Genomic DNA, 10,650 nt, shown 5'->3' with positions numbered 1-10,650 from the left:
GACAAAACATAAATACTTAGAAGGAAGTTTTGACAGCATGATCCAATAGAAGGTTCTCCCCTAGGACTTCCTCAGCCAGGGTTTTTTTTTTTTTACAAAGTTTGCAGTACTCTACCTGCAAATTCAATTGGTATTCAGTTGGTTGCCCTTTAGTGGTCCTGCTCCTCAGTGGTTCTAACCTCTTTAACAACATGGCTGCTTTGTCTGCCCTTGTTCTGTCTGAAACTGTGTTCATACTAGACCAAACTAGAAGGGTCTTTATTGTTTTGTTTGCATCTCTTCACTCTGTGATTTAGCTTCCTCACTGTAAACCTGGGTAAGAGCAGGCAGCATTAACCTCACCACAGCCTGGATGCTACTCTGTCTTATCATTTCCTCTACCAAATGAATTAGTTCATCCCTTTTTAATCCAGCTTTAATTAAAATTCAGGACATGATAAAAAAAATACATGATTTCCTTGTTAGAAAGCTCCTGAGTAGGCCCCACAGTCTGTGCTCCCGTGGCTCAGCCTGACTCTTGGGGCCTTTTAGCAGCTGTGTCCAGGCTGCTCTTTGGCCCAGGTGAGCAGAGACTGGGAGAGCACAGACGGCAGGCTTCTGAGGAGGGGAGCCTGCTTCCTGTTTTGGGACCGGTTGATGAGCTACTTAACGGTCTTTGACACATGTATTTTAATCATACATGTCCGTGTCTTAGGTGCCTGGGAGGAAAAAGAATCAAACCTGTCTTTGACTGTCAACATCTGTAAGCAAAGGGCTAAGGGGGAAAGTACCTCTGGGCTCTGTGTCTCTGAGCCAATTTTTCATTAAGAGAGATAACGCTTTGTGAAAATACATGCTCCTATGACTACAATCCCCTAATTGAAGCAGCTGAGGATCGCCAGGGTTGGGAATGCCCTTTTTAATTGGTCTAGAGTGGTTTTTTAAAACAATTTTTGCTATATTAAAATTTAAATCTCTTATCAAATATGTCAAATCCATGAACACATTGGAAATGTCAAACTTTTCTTAACGTATTAAGGTGAACAAAAGCAGTTACATTAACCGGTCAATACCATAATTCTAGAGTGGAAACTAACAATAAACACACAATTTGTCATATCACAATTCTCTTAAATCTATTCTCATCAAAAGAAAAGGAAAAGTGTCTCTGATAGGTGAGAGTCCAGTTGTAATTCTGCTTTTAAGTAATTGTCCCAGTCTCTGAGCAGCAGCAGCAGCAGCAAAAAAAAAAAAAAAAAAAAAAAATCCTTGGGCTACCCTCCTCATATTTCAAGAGGGGCTTCAGCCACTCCTTGTAATGATTCCTTTTTCCCCTGAGGGGAAAATTGAGGTCTCAGTTCTTAGGTTTATATTTCAACAGCAGATTGAATACCATACTGGCAAAATGAGCTCTGTGTCCCAAAGAGAAAAACCGTCAAATGTTCAGTCTGAGTTTCTAGTCCAGCTCCAAGGTAAACAGACTTACTGGGTCTGGAAGTTTGTATAGCAAGTCCATCAAGAGACTGGGAATTACCCATCGTCACCACGATCTTCTCTCTGTTCTCAGACTGCAGCAAGTTGTAGTGAGTCAGGAACACTGATCCAGGCATCCCTTTCCTCGGCCAGCCGCAGGGTGGTACAAGGAAGCCAGGATCATGAAATTAGGAACCTCTTTTCACTTCTTTTATGGAGTCGTTAGTGGCTGTGATGTCAGCAGGGTTGACACTTCTCTGCTGTGTGTGTAGTCATCTCATTTAGCTTTTTATTTTCTCTGTGAAAAAAAGCACAAACATATCCTTGACCCCAAATTAATACAGGGTCAGGTCCTTTTTATAATCTAGTGCAAGGGTCTTTTCACCTTGCCTTAGCAAAGGTCGCCTTGGTGTCATCATGCCAAAATCTGTCCACTGCAGATTGCTCATGGGCATCCATAAAAATGGCATGACTTATTTTCCTATTTTTGTTTTGGTTTTTTTTTTTATTGAGAAAAGGAAAAAAAAAAACAAGTTTCCGCCTCCTCCCATCCTCCCATTTCCCTTCCCCTGCTCCCACCCTTCTCCTCCTCCTCCCACCCTTCTCCCCCTCCCCCCACTCCTCTCCCCCTCCCTCTCCAGTCCAAAGAGCAGTCAGGGTTCCCTGCCCTGTGGTAAGTCCTAGGTCCTCCCCCCTCCGTCCATATCTAGGAAGGTGAACATCCAAACTGGCTAGGCTCCCACAAAGCCAGAACATGAAGTAGAATCAAAACCCCGTGCCATTGTCCTTGGCTTCTCATCAGCCCTCATTGTTCGCCATGTTCAGAGAGTCCGGTTTTATCCCATGCTTTTTCAGTCACAGTCCAGCTGGCCTTGGTGAGCTCCCAGTAGATCAGCTCCACTTAGTATCTCAAGACCTCCTGTAAGATATTTTAAATAAGGTTTTAGCCATTGTATGTCTTATTAAAAGTTTGTAAGCTATCTTTCTAATCCAAGTTGTAAGTCTTTCTAGGTGATAGGCTTAACTTGCTCATTTACATTTTCCCAGCTTGACTGGCCTGAAGCTGCAGTTTTCTGAGACTACGTTTTTGCAGCTTGGCTGTCAGGCTCAGGCTAGGCTCCTAGCTGAAGCTGGGCCACACAGCAGGGTGCAAGTCATCTTCCCTCCACTGCTTGGCCATCCTGCCTGGGTAATTGGGACCAGGCAGCTGTCCCTCGTGGCCTGCTGTGCCTGAGCACAGGCCATGCTTTTTAGCTTTAGCAGCCCCAGAAGAGGCCAGTGTCAGAGGCAGCTGACAAATTTACAGGCTCTCAGGTGTCCGCTATTGTAAGCTCTAAGACTACCTTGTGATACCACAAGCTCAGATGGGTATAGCCATGCTTATTTTTACTGGTTCTGTTTTTTATTTTAAGTTTTACAATCATAAAATTAAGAGAATTATTGAATCCTCTCCTCTGTTGGAACCAGGGATTTATCCATTATAGGCTTCTTGGCTCATGGCCAAATAGCTTCAAATGTCTTAATTTCAACTCCTCAATTTTAGTAGACACCGTGATAAACACCATGGCCTTTTTAGAACCAGTGACTGATGGAGATAATTACAATGATCTTGGGTCAATGCTATTCTCATGTCTGTGACAGAATGCCTGACAGGAACCACTTAAGGAAGGAAAGACTTATTTGGGTGCATGATTTCTGCCTGCCACACTGAGGAAGTCATGGTGGAGGTCACGGCAGCAGGAGCAGCGAGAAGACCAGGAAGCAGAAAGAGGAGACTTGGAGACAGGGAGGCAGGGATAACCTTCAAGCCATCTCCCAGTGACCTGTGATGTCCAGTTAGAGCCTGTGTGTCTCACAGCCTCCCAGAACAGCTCCGCAATCTGAGAACCAAGGATTGAAACCCATAATGTGTCCACCAAATCCTAACTTTCTGCCCCCGCCTCCTCCAGGCTCATGTCTGTAATAATGCAAAGAACATTCAGTCTACTTCATAATCTTAACAGGCCCAACACTGTTCACACCTCCAAAGGCTCTTCTGAGACCGAAGACAAACCTCAGCTGTAAAATCAAATACAAGTTGTGTGCTTCCACAGTACTGCAGCCCACAGAAAACATTCCCATTCCCAAAGGAGGAACAAGAGGAGAGCATGGAAACACAGGACCAAAGCCAAGGAGGTCAGACATATTGTCATCCTGTGTCTGCTGGGAGCAGATACTTCAGTGGGTTTTGTCCTGCCGTGGGGCCAGAGTTTTGCCAGAAGATCCCCTCAGCCCTAGCTCAGGACCATTCATTGTGCTCTTGAAATCTCCTCCTGGGAGGGAGCCTGGTGTATAGCCTGCAGCCTTTCTGGTCAAATACCTACCCTGGCATTGAGTCCCTGTGGGGACTCTGATCAGGCTACACACTTGCCACAGGATGGTACAAGAAGACCCTGAAGGAGCAGATGGATTTAAAAAATCCAAAACTCCATTCACTGGATTTGGATGGGAATTGTGGGAACCCCAGATGGTACTAAGGGAGAAAAACATTAGATCAGATAAAGGAGGCTTTGGGGGAATCCCCTCAAAGATCAGAGAAGGGAGAACTTGCAGTCTATACCAAGACCAAAGGGAGCCTAAGATGAGATGGGAACCACAATACTTAAGAGTCTTAGAATGAGAGAAGGCTACCTTGTTATTAGTGCTAATCACAAACTATGTTACAACGGGGGTATAGCTCAGGGGTAGAGCATTTGACTGCAGATCAAGAGGTCCCTGGTTCAAATCCAGGTGCCCCCTAATATTATTGCTTTTAGGCCATCTGAATCAGCTATGGTCCCCCAACATTTAACATTCTATGCTAAGAAATAAGAGGAAGGCAAGATCAACTTAGTGATGTACAGACCCAGCAGGACTTGTGCAGTGTTTGTGCCTGTCTTATGGCTTGAGTCAGTCCTTGATGTTGTAGTCAGACCATTCCAAACCCTCAGGACCTCTGTTAAACAAGTTTGAACTTGAGCTTGGGTTCTGCAGCTGAGATGCTTTGTGACTTCTAGTGGGGGAAGATTCATAGTAAACCTGTGGTTTGAGGAGCCTAGGCCGGGGCTCAGCAGCAATCGGGGAGCCTTCTTCTTAGTTGAGAAATCCCTCTGGATCTGCATTTGGATCCTAAGACAACCCCATCCCTCTTCTTCCAAGTGTACTGACCTGAAGATAAGAGGTTTCCTGAGACCATGAGATTGGTCACTGGATTTGGCATCAGGCTCTTCATAAGCTCAGCCTAGCAAGACCAGTGCCATGAATTTGGCCTTGGAATAAAGAAAAATCTGGAAGATGGATAACAGAGCAAAATTCCAGGAGTGGTCTAAAGGATAATAATGGGCAGGAAAGAATCCAGGACGCACACCGAGGTCATGCCACACAGCAAGAGCTGATTCCAAAGCCAGTGTCCCCCACTGGACACAGGAAGAGAAGGCACTAGGCATGGCTTAGGAGGTCTTGCATGTTCAACTGAGGGGTTAGGAGGCAGCCAGTGACCAGAAGAGGAGTGGTTTGGATGCAGAAGCTAGGCTGCAATATGAGGCCTAGCCTTTGATAGACAGAACTCCTAAGGGTTACAGGAGGAAGCCCAGAGTGGATAAATAGCACCTGATGGAGGAAGGTCATTGGTTAAGTAATAAAGAAACTGCTTAGCCTCATAGGTTAAAACATAGGTGGGAGGAGTAAACAGAACAGAATGCTGGGGGGAAGAGGAAGTGAGCCCAGAGGCCATGCTCCCCTCTCCGGGGCAGACACAATGAACTCTGACCCAGGATAGACATAGGCTAGAATCTTCCCGGTAAGCGCACCTTGGGGTGCTACACACATTATTAGAAATGGGCTAGTCCAGGTGCGAGAGTTAGCTGAGAAGAGGCTAGATATAATGGGCCAAGCGGTGTTTAAAAGAATACAGTTTTCGTGTGATTATTTCGGGTAAAGCTAGTTAGGTGGCAGAAGTGGCCCACTGCTCCACACAACAGGCAGCCGCTGCTTATTCCTGCAAGCACCAGTGATAGAAATTGCTTGAATGAGCTCCAGCTTGGTGGAAGAACATTTAAATGTAGGTCAGGAGCTTCATGATACAAAGTCCTGTGTGTGTCTGTGTCTGTCTTTCTGTCTATCTCATTCAGGTTATAATGAGACTAGTACTAACTAACTGGAAGTCTTTGGGACCATTTCATAAGAAGACCAGCTCATCACATCTTTAGGGACTGAGCAGCAGGTGTGGCCAACAGGTTATATTGTGGGTCCAGGCTGGGTTGGCAGAGAGAGCTCAACTCTATTTTTAATAAGGTGAATATGTTTAGACATGTCTCATAATCATGACCTGTTTTCAAGCCTACACTATAGAGCATCAAACAAACTTGGAGGTTTTCAGTTCCTACTGGGATCATGGGAAGATCTTGTATAAAAAAAATCAGTCCTTGCCCTACTCAGGAGCAGGAGCAATGAGGTGGGTCCTGTGGATCTTTATTCCCTTGCAGGCCCACCCTCTGTCATCAGCATCTCCCTCATTTGAACCTGTGCTGGATGGCCCAGTAGGACAGCCAAGCCTCACATTCTTCTATAAATCTTCAAGGAAACTTTTCCCATGATGTCTGAGGCTGTGGATGCTGCATATAAGAAGGTACCAGGCATTAGCAGTCCTTAGGTTGTCACTAGACAGGAAGGTGAGCTTTTAAGGACAGATCAAGTTTCTAATCCAGATCTTGTTTCCTAATCATTGATGTGACCTTGATTTTTTTCTTTTCTTGCTTTTGATTCTTAGCCTGTTAGCATGTAGGGCAGAGGGAAAGAGGCCAGAAGCTCAGGTTAGTCCTCTAAGAAGCCCTAGGTGACTTCCATCACCATTTCTCCCTAGAGAGCCTCCTAGAACCCTGTTCTTCCCCTATCCCCAGGTCTGAACAGGGTAAGGCATAAGTGCATGTGACCATTAAACCTGCTGTAGCCCAGGGAAGGAGCTCCAGACTTGGGACACAGAGCCTGCAGCCTAGCATGGTGGAATCAGAAACCTGATAGCCACTCCATTACCAGGGACACAGTGCTCCAACTCAGGAGGCAAGAAAAGAGATGACCAGCTTCATCTACAGATCCCCAGCATCTCTCTGGGAGCTTTTCAACAACCCTAGAAATTCCCAGAACAGAGTAGAACTGAGGGATACAGGAAGCAAGGATCCATGTCTTAAAACCTCTAACAGGTGCATCTAAGCCACCTGAGTGATAGTGAGTCTGCCCTTGTACTGTGGATTGGAGTTTGGTATACTTCATCATTCTCTTTCAGGTGCCCTGGTCTAAAAGGAAGACAATACAGGATGCACTTCAGAGACAAAAGGTAGGGGGCACCTGGATTTGAACCAGGGACCTCTTGATCTGCAGTCAAATGCTCTACCCCTGAGCTATACCCCCACTTATCTATAACCTCTCATTAGTACCTCTTCAACCATGGCACAGCCCCCAGGCTGCCTACATGTTTATAATCCACTGTGGCCTCTCTGTTCTAGGAACTAGAAATCATTCTTTACTACATACAGCTTGCCTTCCATATTCTCCAACCTAAACCTGTACTCCTCAGCACCCCATCCCTCAGGGGGTGCTAAAGGTACAATTTTTGACCTGGAGAGGATACCTCTCTGTGGAGTCCTCTAAATCACACACTGGTCGGGACAAGAACAGCTCATCCTTTCACACTCCAGGCCTCAGGGGGTGCTCCTGTTGTGAGGTGTCAGTCCCTGTCCATGTTGTGCACACAGGGACAAATAAGACATTTCTTCCCTTGAGACAGTTTCCAGGTAAATGACTGACGAAGGCTTTGAGGAGTTCAGTGAGAAGAAGTACCGTGGCTGGCTGACGGGAAGATTATACTCCACTATAGATGTGATTGAGATCTGCGTTGCCCCAGCACTCTCATAGAGACACGTTCCCACCCCTGAAGTCCCATTCTTCCTGAACCACTGGCCTGTTTTCAGCAAGGAAACCAGGGAAGCTGAAGATGCTCCTCACACAGACAACCAAGGATCACCCTTTGCTCTCTGTCTTGGCTGTTTTTCATTGTCAGTAACTGGAGGCCAGAAAGCCTAACAGTCCAGCTAAGATGGTCCTGTGTTTTAGCCTGCGTGAGGACCAGGCCGTGCATTGTGACATTTGCGTATGTCCTGTGCTGAGTCAGCAGGCACCGGCAGTGATCTCTGAAAACTGCATAGTGATCTAAGGGAACTGAGGGTTAGTGTCACTCACCTTGTTCTGGAAGGTCTGGGATTCTCCATTCCATCCCCTGGAGTCTACTGTATTGTGGCGTTTTGAGTAAGAATGACCGCCATGGGCTCACATGTTTAAGCACTCAGTCCCCAGTTAGGGGAACTGTTTGGAAAGGATTAGGACGTGTAGTCTTATTGGAATGCCCTTGTTGGGGAGGTGTGTCACTGGGGCTAGGCTTTGGTTTCAAAAGCCCACACCAGGCTCAGCCCTTCTTCCTCTCTTTGCCTTCAACTTAGAAATCAGATGTGAACTACTGCTCCAATGTCATGCCTTCCACTATGCTCCCTGTTGTGATGGTCATCGATTCACCCTCTCTGAAACTCTAATCAAGCCCCTAATTGAATGCTTTCTTTTATGAATCTCTAGGTCATGTGTCTCTTAACAGCAATAGAACGGTAACGAACACATGGATTTTCATTTTCTTTGGGCCCAGAGAGGCCTGATAACCAGCATTGCTTTATGCACTTCCCTGAGGATCTTTCATGTTACCCGGTTTGGTTCCAGTGGCTGTACTTTGTTTAAATAAGAGCCTATCTCTGGTTGGTAGTGACATAGAAGGCCACCATTGGCGGGATTGCAAAGGCCTCAAGATGAGGCAGGAAAATAAACAGGACCTAAGGAAATATGGGACCAGGTCTTCAGTCAGTCCTCTTGCCTTCTTGTCTGAGAACGATACGATGAACACTGGCCTCGGTGTCATTGCCTGAGTCAGCCAGCTCCAGGATGTTTCCAAATCTGTCCTCCTCTCCATGTGACTCACTCAGCACTCACAGCCTTGTTTCGAGACACATCACTGACGAGTTCAAGGCACTATCTGTGGTGCTGGACAATCCATGCTGTCAGCTGGCGAGGTTGTGATGCCCAGACGTTTGGGCAAACAGCAGTGAAGAGAAAGCTGTGAGGGCAGTTTCAGTCAGCAGATTTTAAGTAAAGCCCATTAGATCCTACGAGGTGGGTGGGTCTCCTGTGGCAGTTAAAGACCTGGGAGGAAAGAGTGGTGTCCTAGAAAAATATTGACCTCAAGACTTTAACATGTCACCTCTTCCATGTCTCCTTCCTGTATTCTGTCCTACAGAAATCAGACTTTCCTACCCCACTGGGGGGGGGGACGGGCACTTCTTAGAACAAACAAAACCACAAATACACACACACACACACACACACGCACGCACGCACACACACTGTCAATTCTGCTTTCTCTGGGCAGCCATGACCAATGTGCCCAATTTAAACATCTGCCACTGTTACCTTTTTTAACCAAAGGCAAGACTCTGCCTCCACCAGAAGTGAGCCAGTGAAAACCAGACTCAGCCCTACAAGCATGACACAAGTTTTCAGTAGACTGAGACTCTCCTGAAGGGCATGCAATCAATTCAGTGTTCATGGGGAAAAAAAGATAGGGGGCACCCGGATTTGAACCGGGGACCTCTTGATCTGCAGTCAAATGCTCTACCCCTGAGCTATACCCCCACCTGCTTATAAGTGTCTAATAAATATTCTAAACCTGTATGGCCACTCCCTGACAGTCACCATTTGGCATGCGTACTTGCCAGGGCTCTGCCATTATCTGCTTCCTCCTAGGATGCCCAGCCTTGAGCTAACTCTGTACACCAGGCAGTCACTATCCCGCCCTAGTTCCTAGTTGAGACATGGGCATTAAGTCATGGAGGTCTGTACTAGAGATCTTTTAGACTCAACTAAAAGGTCCAGATGCAGAGATCTGGCTGCTCAACTGACATCTGGAGATAAAAAACCTGGGCAGGACTAGAGGAAAGAAAACTTTTTGCTCCTACCCAAAAACTATTAAAGCTGACTCGCTGAGAAAGGGACCAGAGGATGACCTCTATTTCAGACAAGCTCAGGGGATGGCTCTGGCTCACGGACAGTTTCAACTAGTGGTTTAATCTGTTCCCATCCATTGTACAGATATGGTTAAAAATATGCAGAAAAAACACATGATTTATGACCATAAGCAGAGTCCACATTTAGGGTGAAGAGCCTCTGCACCAAGCAGCCCAAGGCAAGAGATCCCTGACTCCCTTCCTCTCCCCTTTATCCCTTTCATTTCTCATTTGAAGAAGGCTTCGGTTCTGTCCTCTGGGTTGTTTCTGCCTCCTGGTTTTACTGTGGGGATTCACATCTCTTTCCTGTGCTTTGCCATATACAAAGACCCGCAGGACTGTGAGGGTTCCTCACTTTTAGTGAAATAATCACAGTGGACAGACCTCCTTCAGGTGGGTCTCAATTCAACCTCCAGCTTACACTGTCCTTCCTGTAGACCCATCCCAGGACTGGTGTTTTGGGGTATCCACAGAGAAGACCACTTGGATACTGGTTTAAGGCAATAGAAACTTTTATTAGCTGACTGGCTACTACATTGAGTGTTCAGGATCCCAGTGTAGCCCCAAACCTTTCTCAGAGTAAGATTTTAAGTACAAAAACCTTTTCCTGGGTTGTCATACTTCGGTTAACAAGAACAGCTAGCCAGAAACAGAACTACAGAAACCAAAAGGCAAGGTTAGTACATTCAGAGACTTTACCAGAACTATGGATTTTGAAGGATTAGGTCTTTATTTTCATTTTGGTTAGTGGTGCTGTCTAAATGCTAATTTTTTTTGTTTTTATTGAGCTATATAATTTTCTCCACTCCCCTCCCTTTCTCTCCTCTCCCTCCCAATGTTCCCAATTTACTCTGGAGATCTTGTCTTTTTCTTCTTCTCATGTACATTAAATCAATGTATGTCTCCCTTAGGGTCCTTTTTGTTGTCTAGGTTCTCTGGGATTTTGAATTGTAGGCTGTTTTTTTTTCTTTTTTCTTTTGTTTATTTTATTTTTTTTTTAGTTGTTGCAAAAAAAATTCCCATTTCCCTCTCCCTCCTCGCACACATCGCCCCCTCCCCCCACTCCTCTCCCCCTCTCCCCCTT

At 45.9% G+C, this 10,650-nt stretch overlaps 3 non-coding genes across 3 annotated transcripts; 1 reads left to right on the top strand and 2 right to left on the bottom strand.

Moving 5' to 3' along the window:
* Nucleotides 1-4,158: 4,158 nt before the first annotated feature.
* Nucleotides 4,159-4,230, top strand: Trnac-gca (transfer RNA cysteine (anticodon GCA)). The gene has a single exon. It is a non-coding gene; the product is annotated as a tRNA-Cys (tRNA).
* A 2,574-nt stretch (nucleotides 4,231-6,804) lies between these two features.
* Trnac-gca (transfer RNA cysteine (anticodon GCA)) lies at nucleotides 6,805-6,876 on the bottom strand. The gene has a single exon. It is a non-coding gene; the product is annotated as a tRNA-Cys (tRNA).
* A 2,247-nt stretch (nucleotides 6,877-9,123) lies between these two features.
* On the bottom strand, nucleotides 9,124-9,195 carry Trnac-gca (transfer RNA cysteine (anticodon GCA)). Its single transcript has one exon. It is a non-coding gene; the product is annotated as a tRNA-Cys (tRNA).
* Between the last annotated feature and the right edge of the window lie 1,455 nt (nucleotides 9,196-10,650).

This window comes from Microtus pennsylvanicus, chromosome 21, assembly GCF_037038515.1.
Source record: "Microtus pennsylvanicus isolate mMicPen1 chromosome 21, mMicPen1.hap1, whole genome shotgun sequence".
NCBI classification, from domain to species: Eukaryota; Metazoa; Chordata; class Mammalia; order Rodentia; family Cricetidae; genus Microtus; species Microtus pennsylvanicus.
This window is presented reverse-complemented; position numbering and strand designations above follow the sequence as displayed.